The sequence below is a fragment of the Schistocerca cancellata genome, chromosome 2, assembly GCF_023864275.1.
Source record: "Schistocerca cancellata isolate TAMUIC-IGC-003103 chromosome 2, iqSchCanc2.1, whole genome shotgun sequence".
Taxonomy (NCBI): Eukaryota; Metazoa; Arthropoda; class Insecta; order Orthoptera; family Acrididae; genus Schistocerca; species Schistocerca cancellata.
The window spans coordinates 510,150,392-510,172,152 of NC_064627.1; positions in this window are offsets into that span (position 1 = coordinate 510,150,392).

Genomic DNA, 21,761 nt, shown 5'->3' on the forward strand with positions numbered 1-21,761 from the left:
GAGTAAGCCTGCCTTTTCCTCCTAATGGTTTTCCATCCTCAAGTACTTCACCTTTCTTCATTTTCAGCAAGCGACGAAGCCTACCACCAAGCCTCTTTTGGATGTGGCCAATACATTTCCGCTTTTCTATTGCTATATTACACGGATTTTTATCTGTTACATCTTTCAATGAAGATGAGTCCCCATCACCAAGATATTTAGTATATCTAACACCATACTCGTCCTCAGACCTGGGGAATATCTTCACAACTGCAGCAGCCTCCATGCCCGCACTTGAGCCACTATGAATTTTAAAGCATTCTACTACATGCGTTTCTTGCCACAGTTCCTCACTGTCTTGTGTTGGACATTTTCCTTGTTGCACACTGGTGGCAGTATTTAGACATAATTTCTACATCTAAAACTTTACCTGAGTCAATACCATACGTGACCCCTTTTCATCCAGGTCCCATCTACAGACACACACAGGTCAGTAACATTTGTAGGAGATTCACTGTCATGAATATCAAGCCCAGGATCTATTTATTTTAGGTTTATTTCCAGAAATTCCTCCACTTTTTTCTTCATTGAAACTTTGGCAGTATCGCATACAGCATCCGACATTTCTTTATTTATTTTTTCAAACCTTGCACAAGGAGGAGGCACGCTCAGAAAACCACACAGTAAAGTACCCCTTTCCCTGCCCTGACCAAGGTTTCTCGGAGCATACGCTAACCTAAAATTGCTTTCATAGGCACCAGACTCAGATTTTTTGGAGGAGGAAAACGAAAAATCATAGCCACCCGGACTGCATCATCATCATCATTTAAGACTGATTATGCCTTTCAGCGTTCAGTCTGGAGCATAGCCCCCTTATAAAATTCCTTCATGATCCCCTATTTAGTGCTAACATTGGTGCCTCTTCTGATGTTAAATCTATTACTTCAAAATCATTCTTAACCGAATCCAGGGACCTTCTCCTTGGTCTGCCCCGACTCCTCCTACCCTCTACTGCTGAACCCATGAGTCTCTTGGGTAACCTTGCTTCTCCCATGGGTGTAACATGACCCCACCATCTAAGCCTGTTCGTCCTGACTGCTACATCTATAGAGTTCATTCCCAGTTTTTCTTTGATTTCCTCATTGAGGACACCCTCCTGCCATTATTCCCATCTACTAGTACCTGCAATCATCCTAGCTACTTTCATATCCGTAACCTCAACCTGAATCCACCCAGCTTTCACTCCCATACAACAAAGTTGGTCGAAAGATTGAACGGTGCACAGATAACTTAGTCTTGGTACTGATTTCCTTCTTGCAGAAGAGAGTAGATCGTAGCTGAGCGCTCACTGCATTAGCTTTGCTACACCTCGCTTCCAGTTCTTTCACTGAGTTGCCATCCTGTGAGAATATGCATCCTAAGTACTTGAAACCGTCCACCTGTTCTATTTTTGTTCCTCCTATTTGGCACTCAATCCGTTTATATTTCTGTCCCACTGGCATTACTTTTGTTTTGGAGATGCTAATCTTCATACCATAGTCCTTACATTTCTGAGCTAGCTCTGAAATATTACTTTGCAAACTTTCAATCGAATCTGCCATCACAATTAAGTCATCCGCGTATGCAAGACTGCTTATTTTCTGTTCACATATCTCGATCTCACCCAGCCAGTCTATTGTTTTCAACATATGATCCATAAATAATATGAACAACAGTGGAGACAGGTTGCAGCCTTGCCTTACCCCTGAAACTACTCTGAACCATGAACTCAATTTACCGTCAACTATAACTGCTGCCTGACTATCCATGTAAAGACCTTTAATTGCTTGCAAAAGTTTGCCTCCTTTTCTATAATCTCGTAGAACAGACAATAACTTCCCCCTAGGAACCCTGTCATATGCCTTTTCTAGATCTATAAAGCATTGATACAATTCCCTGTTCCACTCATAACACTTCTCCATTATTTGCCGTAAGCTAAAGATCTGGTCCTGACAAACCCACACTGATTTTCGTCTAGTTGGTCCTCAACTAATACTCGCACTTTCCTTTCAACAATACCTGAGAAGATTTTACCCACAACGCTGATTAAAGAGATACCTCTGTAGTTGTTACGATCTTTTCTTTTTCCACGTTTAAAGATTGGTGTGATTACTGCTTTTGTCCAGTCTGATGGAACCTGTCCCGACTCCCAGGTCATTTCAATTATCCTGTGTAGCCATTTACGACCTGACATTCCACTGTATTTGATGAGTTCTGACTTAATTTCATCCACCCCAGCTGCTTTATTGCACTGGAATCTATTGACCATTTTCTCCACTTCCTCAAATGTGATCCTATTTCCATCGTCATTCCTATCCCATTCTACCTCGAAATCTGAAACATTGCTGATCGTATTTTCACCTACATTGAGCAACTCTTCAAAATATTCCCTCCATCTGCCCAAGGCATCCACAGGATTCACCAGCAGTTTTCCTGACCTGTCCAAAATACTTGTTATTTCCTTCTTACCTCCCTTTCGACGACTGCTAATTACACTCCAGAATGGTTTTCCAGCAGCTTGACCCATAGTCTCCAACCTGTTTCCAAAGTCTTCCCAAGATGTGGCTCATGGTGTGGGTTCCTGTAGTCATGTCCTAGTTCATGGACCACAGGCAACGTATGAGTGGCCAAGAAAGTGGTCCCAACAGTCGGGATACCAGTTACTTTGGAATAAGGCTGGGCATCTCGGACAGATTCCCTCAACCGTTAGGGGTAAAACTCAATGGGACTCGGGGCAAGTAAGGCTAGCACCTGCTTCCCTGGTACTTTAAATATGATGCTGGCAACATTCAGAGCAAAATGCCTCGGACCTTTGGAGGTGACGGAGTCCCACCTCTAACTGACCCGAATTGCAAATTAATTTAAAATCACAACAAAAATCATGCATTCCGTATTTTTACAGATAACACATGAACATGAAAACTTTATAGCCTGGCAGAAAATCTCTAAATCAATAAGTCTGAATCTAGTGGAATCCATATCAACATCATTCACGCACCTGTGCAATTCTCCTGTCCCAAGTTTTGATGCTCAAGCTAGGAGCTTATGTTACTCATTTCGAACTGCTTCCTCTTCATTGTTGGTAAACCGATTTCCATGAATCCTCCGTTTCCTAAACACAGTTTTTCCACAACCCATTATGCATAAATCTTGAGTTTCAGGTAAAGGTTTTCGAATTCAACCTTCCACCTGCTAATATGTATTAGTATTGTCAAAACGTAAATAAACCACATGAAAGAAAGTTTTCAGGCAAAGAAGTAGATGTCAGCCAGAGATATAGATGTCAGCCAAAGATATCGAAAGAAAATAGCCTTCACACTGGAAAAATTTCCGCTGAAACAAGCAGTTTCCCAAATCCCGGAAAAGGTGCGAGTGGCCGCCGCTGCAGAGTTAATGAAGTTAACAATTTAAAGGCATTTATAAAGCTGCTATCTCAATAAAATTCACGCACAACATAGATTAAACTGTATAGATCAAGAAAAGAATATTTTAGAAAAATCGTTTTTTTGGACCAAAATCCATTACACCCCCCACCCCTCCTCGCGCTTAATGACTCCTCTGTCTCACTCTGTGACTGTCTGCCTCCTCTTATTCTGTCCAGTGATTATATATACGCGCCGCATAGCCCATATCTGGCTTAGTGTCGAGCGATCGATATAACATTCGCCGTTTATTTGTGAGAATGCCAAAAGCACACTCTACCATTCTGCGGGTTGCATATTGTCTATTTTTTTAAAATTCGTTTCAGATATGGGGAATTCCATTCTGCAAGAGGCCTGTACAATGTTCTGATAAACAGTTTTATCACCAACAAACACAGACGTTTTAACTGATCCATTTGTTTCGCTTGGTAGATAATGCGTATGAAGACAGTTCCAATCTTATTTGAAAGTCGTTTCCAAAAAAAAAAAAAACTTGTATTTTTAAATATTTTTGGCTCATTAAAGCTACCATAAGCTTCTCTATTGACCATATCAAACCAATAGCTGGTACCCACATTAGTAGAAGTAAACAAAATTAACTATTGTCACGGGTAGAAGAAAAAGTTGAGTTTCGTGAGAGATCCATTAAACCATTGCGCCACCTAAAGGATGTCACCATCAGCTTGAACTCTTGTGTATCAAGCACTCAAGAGATGAATTCTGACACGTCAAAAGGCACATTTACTCAATGTTATAAAACAAAAAGAAATTTTTGGGACAAGTAACAATGGACACTTCACAACCTTAACAAGTTTTCATCCAAACATGCAAGAAACAAAAAACAAAATACAATAATTTTAAATTGAGCACCAGTCTTTGAACTACATATTGGCGTTGAGCCAGAGAAATCGAACGAGCAATATTATCAGTGTATGAAAGGACAGTCTGTCAATGTCAGACTACTTCAAAGGGTGTAGGAATATGCACTTACGAGTATATCAGAAGGAATTAAGTTGAAATCGAGAGATGATCTTAGTACAGTCGCTAATGACAAACACATTGCAATATGAGCTACTGAATTAACAGGCCTTGAAATGCACAAGAAATTAATTTTGTTTGTGTATTGATCATCCAGTGCTAGTGTGAATGGTTTTGTAATTAGAAATAGCATTTCTATACAATAACACATATTTACAGTAAGATATGAAAACAAAAACAAAAACAAAAACAAAAACGGATAACACCAAGAATTTGACAGCCCTCTCATATCCTCAAGTATCTAAAATCCATGTAAAAGAGACATAATGAGCCACAGTTCTCAAATTTCTGCCACAGTTACAAAATATTTATGCGAGGGTACTGCTTGCTGCAAAAATGTATTTAGATGTAAGAATAATATACGATACAGAGATTGAAAATAAAGAAATCTGGCATGTCAAAAACCACAAAATGAGGAGAGACAAATTAAAACATAATAACATTCGTAAGAGGCAAGCAACGAAACAAAAAAATTTAAATCTTGTAACTTGAATGTTGAAATCAGCCACAAGGACGGTGTAAAAGGTGTGTTTATATTAAACCATTTTCAGTGAAAAATAGGTATAAAATTGTTAAATAATTAAGTGCTTATTACAGTGGTGTTACTACCAACTAAACAGCATGAAGACAGTAAATCTGTATAAAAATTGGTGCTTAACTTAGCAGGTTTAAACGAAGCGCCAATCTGTGTGCTCAAACAATGGATCTAGAATGTTCAAGGTAACTTAATAAACAGAGTAAGAAGCCCGTTCGCATCAAGCAAATTTCAGAGAGTTTAAACAGGCAAGAGTTGTACATCTGCTGTAGGACGCAATGTACATGACAAAAAGCTACACGTCCATTTCTCTATTTTTTTTTATTTTTGAGATTTATTACAATAAATTATGAGATATAAAGAATTAATTACATAAGACGGTGATGTGTCAAAAGTCATCACATAACAATATACACATATACAGATGGCGGTAGTATCGCGTACACATGGTACTAATGGGCAGTGTATTGGCGAAGCTGTCATTTGTGCTCAGGTGACTCCTGTGAAAAAGTTCCCGACGTGATATCGCCGCACGGCAGGAATTAACAGACGTTGAACGCGAAATAGCAATTGGACCTAATGCATGGAACATTTCATTTAGGAAATCGTCAGGGAATTCAATATTCAGGGATCCGCACTGTCAAGAGTTTCCTGAAAATATCAAATTTCAGGCTTTACCTCTCACAAGGAACAACGCAGTGGCCGATGGCTTCCACTTCACGACTGAAAGCAGCGGCGTTTGCATACAGTTGTCACTGCTAAGTCACGCAACAAAGCGTGAAATAACTGCAGAAATCCATGTGGGACGTACGACGAACTTGTCCGTTAGGACAGTACTGCGAAATTTGGCGTTAATGGGCTATAGCGGCAGAAGAGTGACACGAATGCCTCTTCTTACAGCACGACATCGATTATAATGCCTCGTCTGGACTCGTGATCATATCGATTTTACCCTACACGATTCGAAAACCTTGACCTCGTCAGATGTGTCCCGATTTCTGTTGGTAAGATTGGAGTGTGGCGGAAACCCTACGAAGCCGCGACCCCAAGTTGTCAACGAGGCACTGTGCAAGATGACGGTGGTTCTATAATGGTGTGTGCTGTGTTTACGTGGAATGAATTTGACCTCTGGTCCGACTGAGCCTATCATAGACTGGAAATGTTTGTGTTCGCCTATGTGGAGATCATTTTCAGCTGTCCATTGACTTAATGTTCCCAGACAACGATGTCATGTAAATGGGCCACAACTGTTCGTAACTGTTTCGAAGAACATTCTGGACAGTTCGAGCAAATGATTCGTTGACCCACATCGCCGGACTTCCGTACAATCGAAAATTTATGGAACATAACTGAGAAGCCAGTTCGTACACAACATCCTGAACTGGCAACACTTTCGCAGTTATTGAGGGCTATAGAGTAAGATGGTTGAATATTTCTGCAGGGGACTTCCAGCGACTTTGAGTCCATGCTACGTCTAGTTGCTGCACTATGCCGGGCGAAAGGATGTCCGACACGATATTGGGACGTATCCCATGACTTTCGTCACCTCAGTGCACTAACTCTTAACTGCATCTGAGCTTTGGCACACCTAGAGAATCACAAATATCACATACACTCCTGGAAATGGAAAAAAGAACACATTGACACCAGTATGTCAGACCCACCATACTTGCTCCGGACACTGCGAGAGGGCTGTACAAGCAATGATCACACGCACGGCACAGCGGACACACCAGGAACCGCGGTGTTGGCCGTCGAATGGCGCTAGCTGCGCAGCATTTGTGCACCGCCGCCGTCAGTGTCAGCCAGTTTGCCGTGGCATACGGAGCTCCATCGCAGTCTTTAACACTGGTAGCATGCCGCGACAGCGTGGACATGAACCGTATGTGCAGTTGACGGACTTTGAGCGAGGGCGTATAGTGGGCATGCGGGAGACCGGGTGGACGTACCGCCGAATTGCTCAACACGTGGGGCGTGAGGTCTCCACAGTACATCGATGTTGTCGCCAGTGGTCGGCGGAAGGTGCACGTGCCCGTCGACCTGGGACCGGACCGCAGCGACGCACGGATGCACGCCAAGACCGTAGGATCCTACGCAGTGCCGTAGGGGACCGCGCCGCCACTTCCCAGCAAATTAGGGACACTGTTGCTCCTGGGGTATCGGCGAGGACCATTCGCAACCGTCTCCATGAAGCTGGGCTACGGTCCCGCACACCGTTAGGCCGTCTTCCGCTCACGCCCCAACATCGTGCAGCCCGCCTCCAGTGGGGTCGCGACAGGCGTGAATGGAGGGACGAATGGAGACGTGTCGACTTCAGCGATGAGAGTCGCTTCTGCCTTGGTGCCAATGATGGTCGTATGCGTGTTTGGCGCCGTGCAGGTGAGCGCCACAATCAGGACTGCATACGACCGAGGCACACAGGGCCAACACCCGGCATCATGGTGTGGGGAGCGATCTCCTACACTGGCCGTACACCACTGATGATCGTCGAGGGGACACTGAATAGTGCACGGTACATCCAAACCGTCATCGAACCCATCGTTCTACCATTCCTAGACCGGCAAGGGAACTTGCTGTTCCAACAGGACTATGCACGTCCGCATGTATCCCGTGCCACCCAACGTGCTCTAGAAGGTGTAAGTCAACTACCCTGGCCAGCAAGATCTCCGGATCTGTCCCCCATTGAGCATGTTTGGGACTGGATGAAGCGTCGTCTCACGCGGTCTGCACGTCCAGCACGAACGCTGGTCCAACTGAGGCGCCAGGTGGAAATGGCATGGCAAGCCGTTCCACAGGACTACATCCAGCATCTCTACGATCGTCTCCATGGGAGAATAGCAGCCTGCATTGCTGCGAAAGGTGGATATACACTGTACTAGTGCCGACATTGTGCATGCTCTGTTGCCTGTGTCTATGTGCCTGTGGTTCTGTCAGTGTGATCATGTGATGTATCTGACCCCAGGAATGTGTCAATAAAGTTTCCCCTTCCTGGGACAATGAATTCACGGTGTTTTTATTTCAATTTCCAGGAGTGTATATCAAAAGTGATATATGTTGAAATACTTAACGAATCCAAAATTAACTTGAAGAGGGCCATCCGTGAATCGTCCAACGAGAACGAAAGTAAAACTCCAGCTACCAACTTCGCAGAAAATCGTGAGAAGTTCTGACCTTGTGTTAGTTCAGTAAGCAGATCGAAGCCAACTGTGTAGACTCTGCGGCCAGAACGACAGTGACACGGAGAAATCCTCAGAAAAGGTCGAAATATCAAAAGCATTTTTCAAAAACTGTTTCACAGCGGAAGATCGCGCTACAGCCCCTCCATTAAAAGGTCACACATACTAGAACATAACATATATCGAAATAAGTGACTAAGCGATAGGAAAACAACTGAAATCATTCAGCAAAGGACTGACGGAATACTAGCTTGATTCTACACAGACTATACGAAAGACTTGCCCCCTACTAACAGCACTGTTCCGTAGATTTCTAGAGGAGTGAAGGGATTCTGATGATTTGAAAAAAAAAGCACAGGTCATTCCCGTTTTCAAAAGCGTCGTCCAACATACGCAACAACTATAGATGTGTATCGCAGACGTCACTCTGTCGTAAAATTTTGCAACGTGTATTATGCTTGCGTGTTACGGAATTTCTTGGTCCTGAAAATCTCCTCTGTAGAAACCACCATGGTTTCAGAAAACAACGATCGTATCAAAACCAGCTCGCTCTGTTCGTTCACGAGACCCAAAAAGCAGCAGATACATGCGACGAAGTAGGCGCCGTGTTCCTTGACCTCTGGAAGATTCACCAAAACGCCCCCTAATAAACAAAATACGATTGTACGGTGTATCAGACCGACAGTGTGGTTGATTCGGTTCCTAGCAAACAGAATACAGCACGTCATTCTGAACGGTGAGAGGTCTTCAGTATTAAAAGTAACTTCGGGCATCCCCCAAATGAATGTTATAGTACCATTACTTTCCACAGTACTTACAAACGACCAAGCAGATAACTTCGGAAGTTTCGTGAGGTTTCTCGCAGACGCTTCTGTTGTATACAGAGAAATCGCGAAGCTACATAATTGTAGCGAAATGCAAGAAGACCTTCAGCGGAAGGCCGGGAGTGGCAATTAACCTTTAACGTAAACAAATGTAACATAATGCGAATACATACACAGGAAGCCCTTTATCGAACGATTGCACAAGTGCAGAACCATCACTGAAAGTTACTTCCAGAAAACATCTAGGAGTGTGCATACGGAACGATTTGAAGTGAAAGGACCGCATGAAATTAATCACAAGTAAGGCAGATACTACATTGAGATTCATTGGAAGAATCCTGAGGAAATGTGCTCCAGCTTACAAAACACTCATTGGCCCAGTTCTTTAATGTTACCCGTCAGCATGGGATCCGTACAGGTTAGTACTGATAGAGGAAGTAGACAAGATCCAAAGAGGAGCAGCCCGTTTCGCTACATGTCCATTTAATAATAGTGTCACGGAAATCCTCAGCAAACTGCAGTGAGAGACGCTCCAAGAGGTGTTCTGAATCACGGTATGATCAACTGTTAAAGTTCCGAGAGCGTACGTTCCTGAAAGATTCGACCAATATGCTGCTTCTTCCTATGTATAACTAGCGAAAAGACTATCAAGATTAAATTGGAGATTAGAGCCCATATGGCGGCTTACCGGCAATCATTCCCGCGATCCACACTGGACGGGAACGGGAAAAGGGGAAGTTACATTCAAATTGCTCTGAGCACTATGGGACTCAACTTCTGAGGTCATGAGTCCCCTAGAACTTAGAACTAGTTAAACCGAACTAACCTAAGGACATCACAAACATCCATGCCCGAGGCAGGATTCGAACCTGCGACCAGAGCGGTCTTGCGGTTCCAGACTGCAGCGCCTTTAACCGCACGGCCACTTCGGCCGGCGGAAGTTACACTGATACATAAAGTAACCTCCACCACCTGCCTTAAAATGGCTTCTGGATTATAAATGAAGATACAGACATAGAAGCACTTGACAAGAAGGAGTGTATCTCAGGCATTTTCGTACATATTTCTCTGGACTTAAAGTTGGCAGCAAAATTATACTAAATAAGCTACAATCATTAGGAATAAGAGGAGCAGCCAGTACTGGTTCCAATCATACCGACCAGACAAGGTTCAATAAGTAAAGGCATACATCAAATAAGGTGAAAACATTTAGTGAATTAGTTACTAGAAACAAAATACATTGATAAGGATTTACTCAGATTAGTATATCAGGAAATTACTGTTTCTGATATCCATGAATGACTTTCTCAATTGTCATCTTTGCACTTGACAGAAACGTTATTGTCAGCGATTATACAACTCCTAGCAGAGAGAGCTAGTAAAAGCCTCGCGGTAGTTTACAGTTTCTAAATATATAATGAAGTTACTATGAACATAAAGAAAAAATGACAAAAATTTCAGTTTAATGAGGAAGCACAAAATCCTTAGGAATGAAGACTGATTTTCAGATGAGGTGTTCTGAGAATACAAAGACAAAAGCAAACTGAACATAAAGAAGGCATGATTTAAGCATTAACTCACTAATTCAAATTAAATGTAGATGATGTAATGCAAATATGGTGCCGAGAAATTATGGTTGACATTTTCAGATTAGGTTGTCTGTGAATCAAAGACAAAAGCAGATTGATCATAAGGGTGACATGAGCCAAGAATTGCATCATTAACTTAAATTACGTGAAGCTGATGTAAAGCAAATATGATTCCGATAAATTATGGTTGACATTTTCATACGAGGTTGGCTGAGAATCAGAAGACAAAAGCAGATTGAACATGAGGATGGCATGAGTCAAGAATTAAATCATTAACTTGGGCGCACACATGCTTCCGAGAAGTTATGGTTCACAAACAGTAAGCGCACCCATAGAAGCTTAATAGGGAAATTAATAAAAAGGAGCTTTCCGAGAAGTTATGGTTCACAACCAGTACGCGCACCCATAGAAGCTTAATAGGGAAATTAATAAAAAGAAGCTTAGCATTTGATACCTCCGCTCATGTCTCATATGACGGCCACATGTAACGAAACAAGGTTATTTTTGACTGCGAGCTCGAGTTGTTACTCTGTGAGACATTACAACGACAGTATTCTTTGCTGCTGTGCGATTCGGGATAATGAGAAGTGTTGGAGGAGAGTCGAGTTTGCGATTTGGAAGAGATAAATGTAAAAACTAATGTTGTGGCTCAGCCATTCTCATATTCTGTGAATTTAAGAACTAGAGCTGTAATTACTAGCCAGAAGAAAAACCAGATGTAAAGAGAAATATAAATGAAACGCTGCAGTTAATCCGAAAGTTATATTCAGAGTCAGCTGAAACTAAGGTATGTTTCGCAAACATTAATTTGATTAACACTTGAAGCTTATATATTCAGGGCTTCGTATTTTGCGTAAATGAAGCGGACAGATGTGAGTTGACTGTAGGGATACGAACTTGTTAACTTTACACTATCTATCTCTTATTAACAGATTGGCTCATACAGACGGCTCACAGCCGGACGCAGATTAAATTCGCTAAAACATTGCCGGCTGTGAGACGGGCCATACAGTTATAGCTTCCTTTTAGTGTTTCTTCTTCTCTGTTGATAGATGGCCTGACATATTACATAACACTGAATAGCTGAGAAAACTACCTATTTACTGGTGTATAACACAATGGAGGTCTTTCGATATACTGCGAATTATAAGCAATAGTTTTCATGTTTTCTTAGGTTCATACCCCCTGTCCCATCAAGAAAATCCCCTCCCGAAATTGTGTAGCATGCAAAGCAAGGAAGTAGAAAAGCGATACACGGTATGAGTGTGAGAAATGCGTTTTGGCGTTACACATGCCTGAACTTTTTCGGGTATACCACACCAACAAAAGTTCTGAGACAGCATTATCTTCACTTCTCATCACTTTATTAAATAGTAAGTAAAATTTGTAATGAAATTCTATCAAACAAATTAAAGAATTTTAAGAAAAGTGTGTAAGAAAAAATGTTGTAATTTTCGTAAATTTAAGTAGTAAATATAGGGTCGACTGTGGGGAAAAATAATAGTAAATCAGTGGGTTACATGAACGTTCGAAACACTTTGCTTGAAGAAATTCGGTCCCACGTACCCAATCAGCACTGAAGAGCCATTATTGCACTGAAACAGTCAATGAATAGTTAATGAATGACTCAATATTTTAAGTTGTAGCAATACTCTCTGTGAACGAGAGATCCCGTGCAGAATATGCCAACGGATATACAGATCTTCGACGTTCCGTCTACACATTCTTTACTTATTTTTTTCGAAAAAGAATCAGATAAAAAAACGACAACAATTGAAAGGTGTCCACTGGGGTACACTTGTACGTGGGATCCAAATGTGACAGTAACACTAATTTAAACTAAAATGAAACTGTTTTCTAATAAACTATGTATGACTCTGATGGATCGCTGACCGTGCACGACCGCAGAACCAAAGATACTGTTTCTGGTTTGAGGTTGTAATTTTGGAGTAAGAGAGAGCTCGGCGCACAGCAGTGGCTACCTTAGCTGTCTGTGAGCCAAAGAGGTTGGGGTAGGCAGTTTTTGTGGTGTGCTGTGTCAAGCTACCAAATGTTAGCTTATTATGCACAATTTGATTTGTGAGTACATATATTATTAGATATAGAAACTTGGAAGCAGAAGTCTTCACGCAAGCAAGGTTAAGATGTTAAACAATTATGGCTTTCGTTTTGACAGCGCGTTAGTATAGATGAGTTGACTGATAATTGTTTAGTAACCCCAGAGTGTACGCAAACCGATTTGACGTAAAGGCTACTTAGGTATTTCCCTTTTGTAATGTTACTAAGACCTGTTAACAAAGGTATCTGTAATTTTATGATTTGTATTTATGATTTTTTAGTGAGGTTACGTAATATTTGCTTAAATCTCATTGTTTATGAATCAATTAGTAAAAAGAACGTAATTTTGTGAGTAACGCAGTTTCAATTATCAGATGTTTTGAAAAGCCAAACTTAAACTTGTTACATAATTTCAGTGAAAAGTCAGTGTTAGTAATTCACCAAAATCAGTACCGCCTCTCTGTCCAGATCTTCTGTTTTTCAAAGACGTTGGATTTTTCTTAAATGTTTTCATTTATCAGCCAAAGAATTTTATGTATATTTCAAAGTATTATGTCCAGCATTTTTCACCGCTGAGCCTGTAGCTAGCATATTTCTATTTTTGTCATGAGAGACCAGAATATAAGGTTACACTGCCAGTAAGTAAAAATAATATTATTCTTACTTTCAATATATATATTCGTAGGCACTCCCCTTCATCCAATGTAGTACAAAAGAGAAGACTGTTTAAAGAACGTTACGCTTGGCGACGGTGCTGCCAGTCGTTCGATTTGTGAAATATTTTACACTAAAATAGTCAGGTATATATATTCCGTTCTCTCAACCACTCTGTAGCGATGATAGGTTTTTTTTTTGCGCAATCCAATTTACTAACTTGTACAAAATTTTTTCACTGGTCATCGGCATTCTTTTGCTGCGACTTGTTTTCCATTGATTTGATTGCTCAATATTTTTTTGTCTTAGGATTTGTATTTTGTATTTGACTTACAGTGCCGCACAATGTTATTATGAGTCAGGCGCTCAATTTGACTGTTAACAATATTGACATGAACAATTTACCGGTTAACGATAACAATATTGAATGTAAGAGTAACAAAGATAGTGACTATTCTGCGGTGCCTAACTTCCAGTGCACCACAGACAATGTACATACGGATTCTCAAAATAACGAAAAAATTCCTGACAGCATAATTTCACCCACTAATTTGACTGGTAATCAGTCGGTACAATCCGGTATTGCGGATGGCGCTGATCTACATATGACTGACGTCCACAGTTCAAAGTTTCATTGTTTACCAAATGAGGTCACTGATTTACCTGCTTTTCGCACAATCAGAATTCCAGTTGTATGTAAGAGGATGCAGTAGTGCAAAGTACTTAGTCTGTTTTTTGAAAACCTGTAATATTCCATTTGCAGTAATTATGCAAATAATGCAGCACACGAGACATCCTTTGTTGTAGATAATGTCTCCACACCACAAGACGCAGTACAGGCTACACCCAACACCTCATCTCTAAAGAATATGGAAGCAATGATTAAAAAACTCATGCAGATGATGGTTAAACAGAATACTTGGTTCAATAAACAATTCACCAGCATACGAAAACATCTAGATGACTCCATTACTCAGTTCAATACACCGTTTAATAAAAATGATGACACCATCACTCAGTTCAATGAAAAATTTGTCTGCATTACGACTTCAAAGCGCACATAAAATCGACTGATAACTGTTTCCGTTGTAGACACAGATACTAAGGCCATTGAAAATAATTCTGTAGAGTCAGTTACAGACGTTGCCACGTAAAAAAACCTCACATTCTATTGCAAATCCTATCGACAATACAGAGCAAAATCTTACTGAGGAATTGACCATGACTGCTATTAAGCAGCATGAAAAGGTAGAGGCCACGGACAGACAACGTGTGACAGCTGCAACAGGTAGGTGCCATGCCGTCCTTGAAACCAGTAGCGGTGGTATCAACACTACCGTCGAGCCACATAACGGCACGCCACAGCTTACTTCAAAGCAACGTAGCGGACCAAAACAAAACTCCGCTACACATACATCAAGCCCAGTGACGTCAAAGCTAGTTCCTTTGACTCGCGATGCCAATCTGATTTAACAGGAGTGGACAGATCCTATGAAATTATTCGCCAAGTCATCAGCAGCGAATCAGTCCACAATAAAACAACCAGGGGTCAATCACCAGCACCTAACTGTCAACAATATATATTTGAAAACATCGATTTCCAAAACTAATCACATGTACATTGATCTCTAAAATATTATTCCAAGCCAAATACAGAGCTGGATCAATTATATTGCGCTATGTAAATAAAACACAGCAGATTCTGCTATCACATAAATTACATTTTAAACGATTTTGCTTTCCCGGACTGAGACATTAAACATGATTTTGACACTGATACACTGAAATTATCCATTTTTACTTCTTTTGTAGGTATGCAACACCTGAATGATATGTATTGAATTTATATTTCCATCGTATAACAATAATGAGAAATTATGAAATACAAATTGGGAAAATTTTAGCGCCAAGAATGAGGTTGCGACTACGAACGAAATTATATGCACGCCTCCTTCAGTTTCAAGAATTTTAGAAGAAAATTTTACGACGTTTATTCTACGTTTCTGGTATCTGTCTTGCAGAAGTCGTTATTTGCATTACCAGTAAATCTAAGTTTATGCTTATTTAACTTCTACATGCGAGTCCACATGCCTATGAAACACATCAGAGATTTACTTGACACGTTTCACATGCTTATACAAATTCTATTGGTACCATGTTTCCACGCTTCCTCGATTATTCAGCATTTTATTAGGTGGCAACGTGTCTGATAAGCGGGAATCTTGCAGGTCGTTTCTCTCACTGTAAGTTTAGGCCTTGCATACAATTCTGTTTTCATACGCATCTGCAAGAAAACAACTCAAAGAGAGACCATTTACTTTGATATGCATCCAACGGATCACATCCCTTGAGTGGTCTGACCGCTGCAAACTAACTCAAACATTTTTTTCATAACAGTAATCTGTGTGCCTTGGTATACATTCTCTATATACCGTAAGTTCATTTATTTCTGATGCTATTTTGTCTTTGCTGATACCATGTAACGTATTTTTTAGATGCTATGTTACTCCACTTTCCCATTACTGCACTCCCTAAGCGATATACCACTACTAATGAGATTTATGCTATTGTCTGACGAATTATTATTACATTTGTTGTTAGATTAGTCACTCTTTGTATTTTATGATGTCATGATTCATTGATGCCCAGTCTTGTGCTCTATTTGGCTACATATCACTTTAACTTGATGATATTACTAGTTTACTTGCTTTCACCTACGTAATTTTAAGAATTCAGTGTGCCCTCTAACTCATATCCATCGCATTAAACTCTTCCAATTCGTATATTTGCAGAACCAATGTACTGAACTCTCATTATATCCAAACGAACCATTATGTTCATAAATAGAAGCACATGAAAGTGTGAAATGAAGAGTGAAATGTTCCACCTGTAAAGGTGTGCAGGAAATGCATTACACAGAAAACACAACATAAGCAAGTTAAGTAGAATACTAAACATCATTGACACCTCCCATACCTTTTCCTGGCGGGCCTTTATAATCATTTCCCTGTTAGTGTACTAGGTAAATTAGGCAGATTGCCTATAAAGATCAAGGATTAAGGATATTTTTCCCTGGATTTTATGTTAGGCATAAGAGCATTGTTAGAATATTGAATGAGTGTTCGTGCCATTAGCTGTACAAAATTCTTTGAATGATGATGGAATGTTGATGTTTAATGAATGTTCATCCACTGAGCTGCACCTAAACAATGAGGATTATATTGATATATTATAATTCTATAATGATATTGTATGATGTTAATATGTATCATGTGTATGTCGTGTCCTTTCTAGTAAAATCGGTCTTACCTTGAACCACACTACTGGAGGTGTTTGTAGGAGTCTGTCACAGAAACCTTGCACCTAAAAATATTTTTTTCACCATTCCTTATGAGACTGCGTGTGACATTGCCTTCTTAAGTTAGCATGCACTACTGCCCTTTTTTCAGTTTAATAATCACATTTTTAGGTTCCACTATTTCTGCAATTCACACTCATCTTTGTATATTTGTCTCATGATATGTTACATTTACCTAATCAGTAAGCTATTTCCCACTTAGTACTCCTGTCTTTATGCTTACATAAGCTATAATCATATTACTTCTTTCCCTTGGTCATAGCAGTTCTTGACTCAAGATAGTTGAAGACTGATTGTTAATCGTTTTCTTTACCGATAAAGTACACTGCTCTTATCAGTCATTCCCATATCCTCCCCTGCAGATATGGGCATTGTGAGAGATAAAGGTCATTTAATAAACTGAAACTTATGAAACCCTGAGGGTGCTATACAACATATACATACTGTGTCTTTACTCATACAATGCCATTGATTTTATGATGCTATTTGTCTAATATATGCTCATACAGACCATACAGGACCACACTTTTATATAATATTGCATTTTAATGCACCTTGTTCTTGTAAAAGCCATATCGAGTTACATATTCTCTGAATTATACGTAGGCCTCTGAGTGTCATATAAAGTTATAGGTAAATGATATTTTGTGATAGTTTCTCAGTTTTGATTTTTATGATGTGTAAAACTAGGTCACTCTGAGCCACAAAGATGATTTTTTAGCACTTATTTCATGTGAAACTAGCCCACTTTGAGACACAAAGATTATTTCTGTAAATTATTTGTCTATTAAGGTCAGTATTTATTTCATATACTAAGCCGATTTGAGCCACAAAGAAGATTTCTGTTACATTTTAGCTCCGAGGTCAGAATTTATTTGATGTGTTAGGCCACTGGATGCCTCAATCATTTTATAGCTATAAAGATTAGCATTTACGTATGTAGGAAAGCCACTTTGAGCTTCGGATTGATGTTTTCTACTCAATTGTTTTAGATAGATCTGTATGTATTCCAAGTACAAGGCCACCTGGAGCCATTCAGTTCTTTATTTTACTGTTAGGTTTTTGTAAGTAATTATGTTACACTATTGTATATACAAGGCCACTGAGAGCCACAGTCTAATATTATGACCCAGTAATGTTCTCTGCCATGTTACGTTATTCTATGTCTAATTAGCAGCCTGATGCTACTCTTATTGATTTTGTCCTATTCAGAGTTCACTTTCAATTCTGCAAATGGTTCAAATGGCTCTGAGCACTATGGGACTTAACATCTATGGTCATCTGTCCCCTAGAACTTAGAACTACTTAAACCTAACTAACCTACGGACATCACACAACACCCAGTTATCACGAGGCAGAGAAAATCCTTGACCCCGCCGGGAATCGAACCCGGGAACCCGGGCGTGGGAAGCGAGAACGCCACCGCACGACCACGAGCTGCGGACTTCAATTCTGCCTACTCATTCTGATGTAAAGCACTGTTGCATCATCCAGCCTGTAATTTCATTACGATACTGAACTTTTTCTGATCAGATAGATTACTCGATATTCACATAGGTAGAAATGGTCATGTTCCACTACCTTACCTTTTCTACTTTTTCTTACCTTCCAATGTCCGGTCTTCTACCTCTGTTCATGGTATTAGAGCAACTTGTTACTGATATTATGATAATAGCCAACTATAGTTGTTGCTAATTTGTTGCCGAGTACCTTTTGTATCTCTGAATATGACTGAAGCAAGTAATACAGAGTTCAATTGTCATGCTACACTGAATTTAATCCACATTGGTCACTACTCATTTAGTGAACCTGAAAAAAAAAACCCTAAAAGAAATTAACTTTATGATACAGTCACTTCAACATGCTAATAGGCTTCAACTATGACCCTTCCTTTCCCTTGCCCTATCCTATACCATTATCTTGACCATTCGGATTGTATACTTATTTTGTTTCAAATAATTTATTTGTCAGCAAACTTGTTTACGAGACAATTTACTCACAATATAACCAGATTATGATTCATACTAGTGCACCTGGGCCCTATCAATTCTTTCAACTTTAATGACGTTATGCAGTCATATTTCTTTGCACATTCATGACATGTTACTTGATAATGGTCTTTAGGACTACACTGTATTGTTTTTTCTACTTATCAGTTATGAGATAAATTTACCACACATTTGTTGTACAAGGTACTTCCAATTATATGCCAACTTTGCTAAATTCCCCTCATTATTTCAGGCACTCATTTAAAGTATCACAACGCAGGTCGAGTAACAACATTTTATTTATTTGTTAAGCGCACAGGCTCTCATTTACGTATTGCAAAGAAGAATTATTTAAAGAACGTTACACAGTTACAGAAAGAACATTAGCCATTTCTATAATAATAAATTCAAAGACTAATATGGACAATTTTCACAGGTTTCTTCTGCTCAGCGACAAGTAGGGAAAGATGAGATTAATCATAGGTGTAAAGCTTCAGCTCAGTCACAGATTCACTAGTGATTTTCCCACATAAATTTTCCCACTTGGATCAGGTATTTAAAGCACAATGTTTAAAGATCTAAATGCTGTTTAAGACATTTAATCATTTTTTTTCATTTCTTGGTATCGAAAATATATTAAAAGTGGCATCCTTCAGACAGAACCACAGATTTCTCAAGTTAGGGTAGATTAGGGTTTCAGTTTGTTGGAAAGACTATTTTATTTCTCAGCATAATTTATATTTTATTGTATGTGTATTAGTTACTGATGAATTACGTTTCATGTGTACATCTCGTGGGTCGAAAGAACGAGTGCAGTGCCCAGTGGTGCATCACAAATGAATTTCGGTGGCTATGATCATTCACAAGGCAGGCATACAAAACATTTTGTCGAACTGTACAGTCTCTATCTGAGTTGTACTTAGACGTTCAATAGAGGTAAAAAGTAGATTGTTTAGGTAATTTTGTTCCACTGAATAATAGTAGTTTTTATTCTTCTGTATTTAGGCAGTGCAGTACTTAGTCATTCCTATTAGTGGACAATTTTCAGGAATATTTTATGTGCATGTTTTTGTGATTTTGGTTCAGAAGGACTTCTTTAGTCCAGTGTGTCCTTGGTTGGGCGAATATTTATGGGTTTTATATTTCATATTATAGAACTGACACCTCATCAAATGAAAAATGGAAAACGAACGACAAGTAAATGTGCAACCTACTGAGGTGACAGGAATGAGCTAACCTCAACCTAACAATGTTTAAGCTGCACTAGATCCATTAGGTGTCATCTCACAGCAACTATCGCTAATACAAACCAAAGTTAATGATTTGGTTAGTAAGGAGGAATACAAGCCCACCGAGCAATATTTCTTACAGATATCGGGTCAAGTTTCTGAAGCAGTTAAAAGTCAGAGATTTCTTGGCAGCTAAATGAAATTAAAACATTGCTAGAGATTTTAGTTGAGCAGTTAAAAAGGTGAACAAAATGATAACAGATCTTAAATCTAGACAGGAAGAAGCAGAATTCTACCTAGGAAACGCCAATGAGACTATAAACGATTTAGCAAAAAGATAATAGTGAAAAAGTTAGACGAACACAAACAGTATTTATCGTCTAAGATCGACAAGTGGGCTAGGATGAAACGAAGACAATTAGTACAATGTCTGCAAACGAGAATACAGTGGCGGTAGATAATTTGTCAGAGAGTAATTTACATCGAAACACCTTCATTAAAACGATATTTATGGGAAGCGAACAACCAATATTATTAGGCAGGTCTACTAATGTCTTAGGCTTTTCAGTGCATTACTTACTGAGACGTGAGTTAGGCAGTTAGTTGTTAGTTTTTGTTGGTGATCTTCTAATAGCCCTATTCTCGTGGTAGGAAAGACAAATCCAATTTGAGGACACATGTTACAAAGGTATTCTTTTAGATTCTGAGAAAATACGAACTCTGAAGAATATTCCAGCACTTAAAACAAAGAAAGAAAAAAAGAAAGGTTTTCTTGGCCTACGCTCATTTTTTGGTGATTAATACCCAACCAATTAATGAACGCTGAACCTTCATTAAGTTTATAAGGAAAAGTGTATATTGGCTCAGGAGAGTAACATGTCAATTATCAGATTAAAACCGTATGCCGGACCAAGACTCGAACTCGGGACCTTTGCCTTTCGCGGGCAAGTGCTCTACTAACTGAGCTACCCAAGCACGACACTGCCAGGAAGTTTCATATCAGCGCACACTCCGCTGCAGAGTGAAAATCTCGTTCTGGGAACATCCCCAAGGCTGTGGCTAAGCCATGTCTCCGCAACATCCTTTCTTTCAGAAGTGCTAGTTCTGCAAGGTTCGCAGGAGAGCTTCTGTAAAGTTCGGAAGGTAGGAGACGAGATACTGGCTGAAGTGAAGCTGTGAGGACGGGGCGTGAGTCGTGCTTGGGTAGCTCAATCGGTAGAGCACTTGCCCGCGAAAGGCAAAGGTCCCGAGTTCGAGTCTCGGTCCGGCACACAGTTTTAATCTGCCAAGAAGTTTCATATCAGCGTACACTCTGCTACAGAGTGAAAATCTCATTCTAAAAGTAGATGAGATGTATAAAAACTGATGATCATTTGATACAACTAACATTGTAGTGATTCACATAATGTAACATTAGCCATAAACTTGTATTGAAGAACGGAATGCTACGTTATGAAGAAGAAACAAATAATAACGGGAAAAATCATGAGACGACAACTCTTAAATGGAATATGCACGAGTTGAATGACAAACAGTTTTAGTATGTAATTCTAAAGGCAACTAAAACTGACGTGACAGAACTGTATAAAAAAATAAATCCAATGTGAAGAATACAGTTTCCAGTGAAGATATGATAAAAGGAGAATAATAACATATATGAAAAAAGAACTAATGTACATCTATAGGACAGAACTTGACAATCAGTCCGAATCTGCTAGTTTAGAGAATGATGGACCCCTGAAGCAACTTGATAATTTATCTTTCATCCTAAAATGATGGAACACTGGTCCGCTTTTGATATTATGTTGCATTTAACCCTCGTCATTGTCGTTGGCGTCACGCTGCGCTTGCTGTTCCATTTCAACCCACACC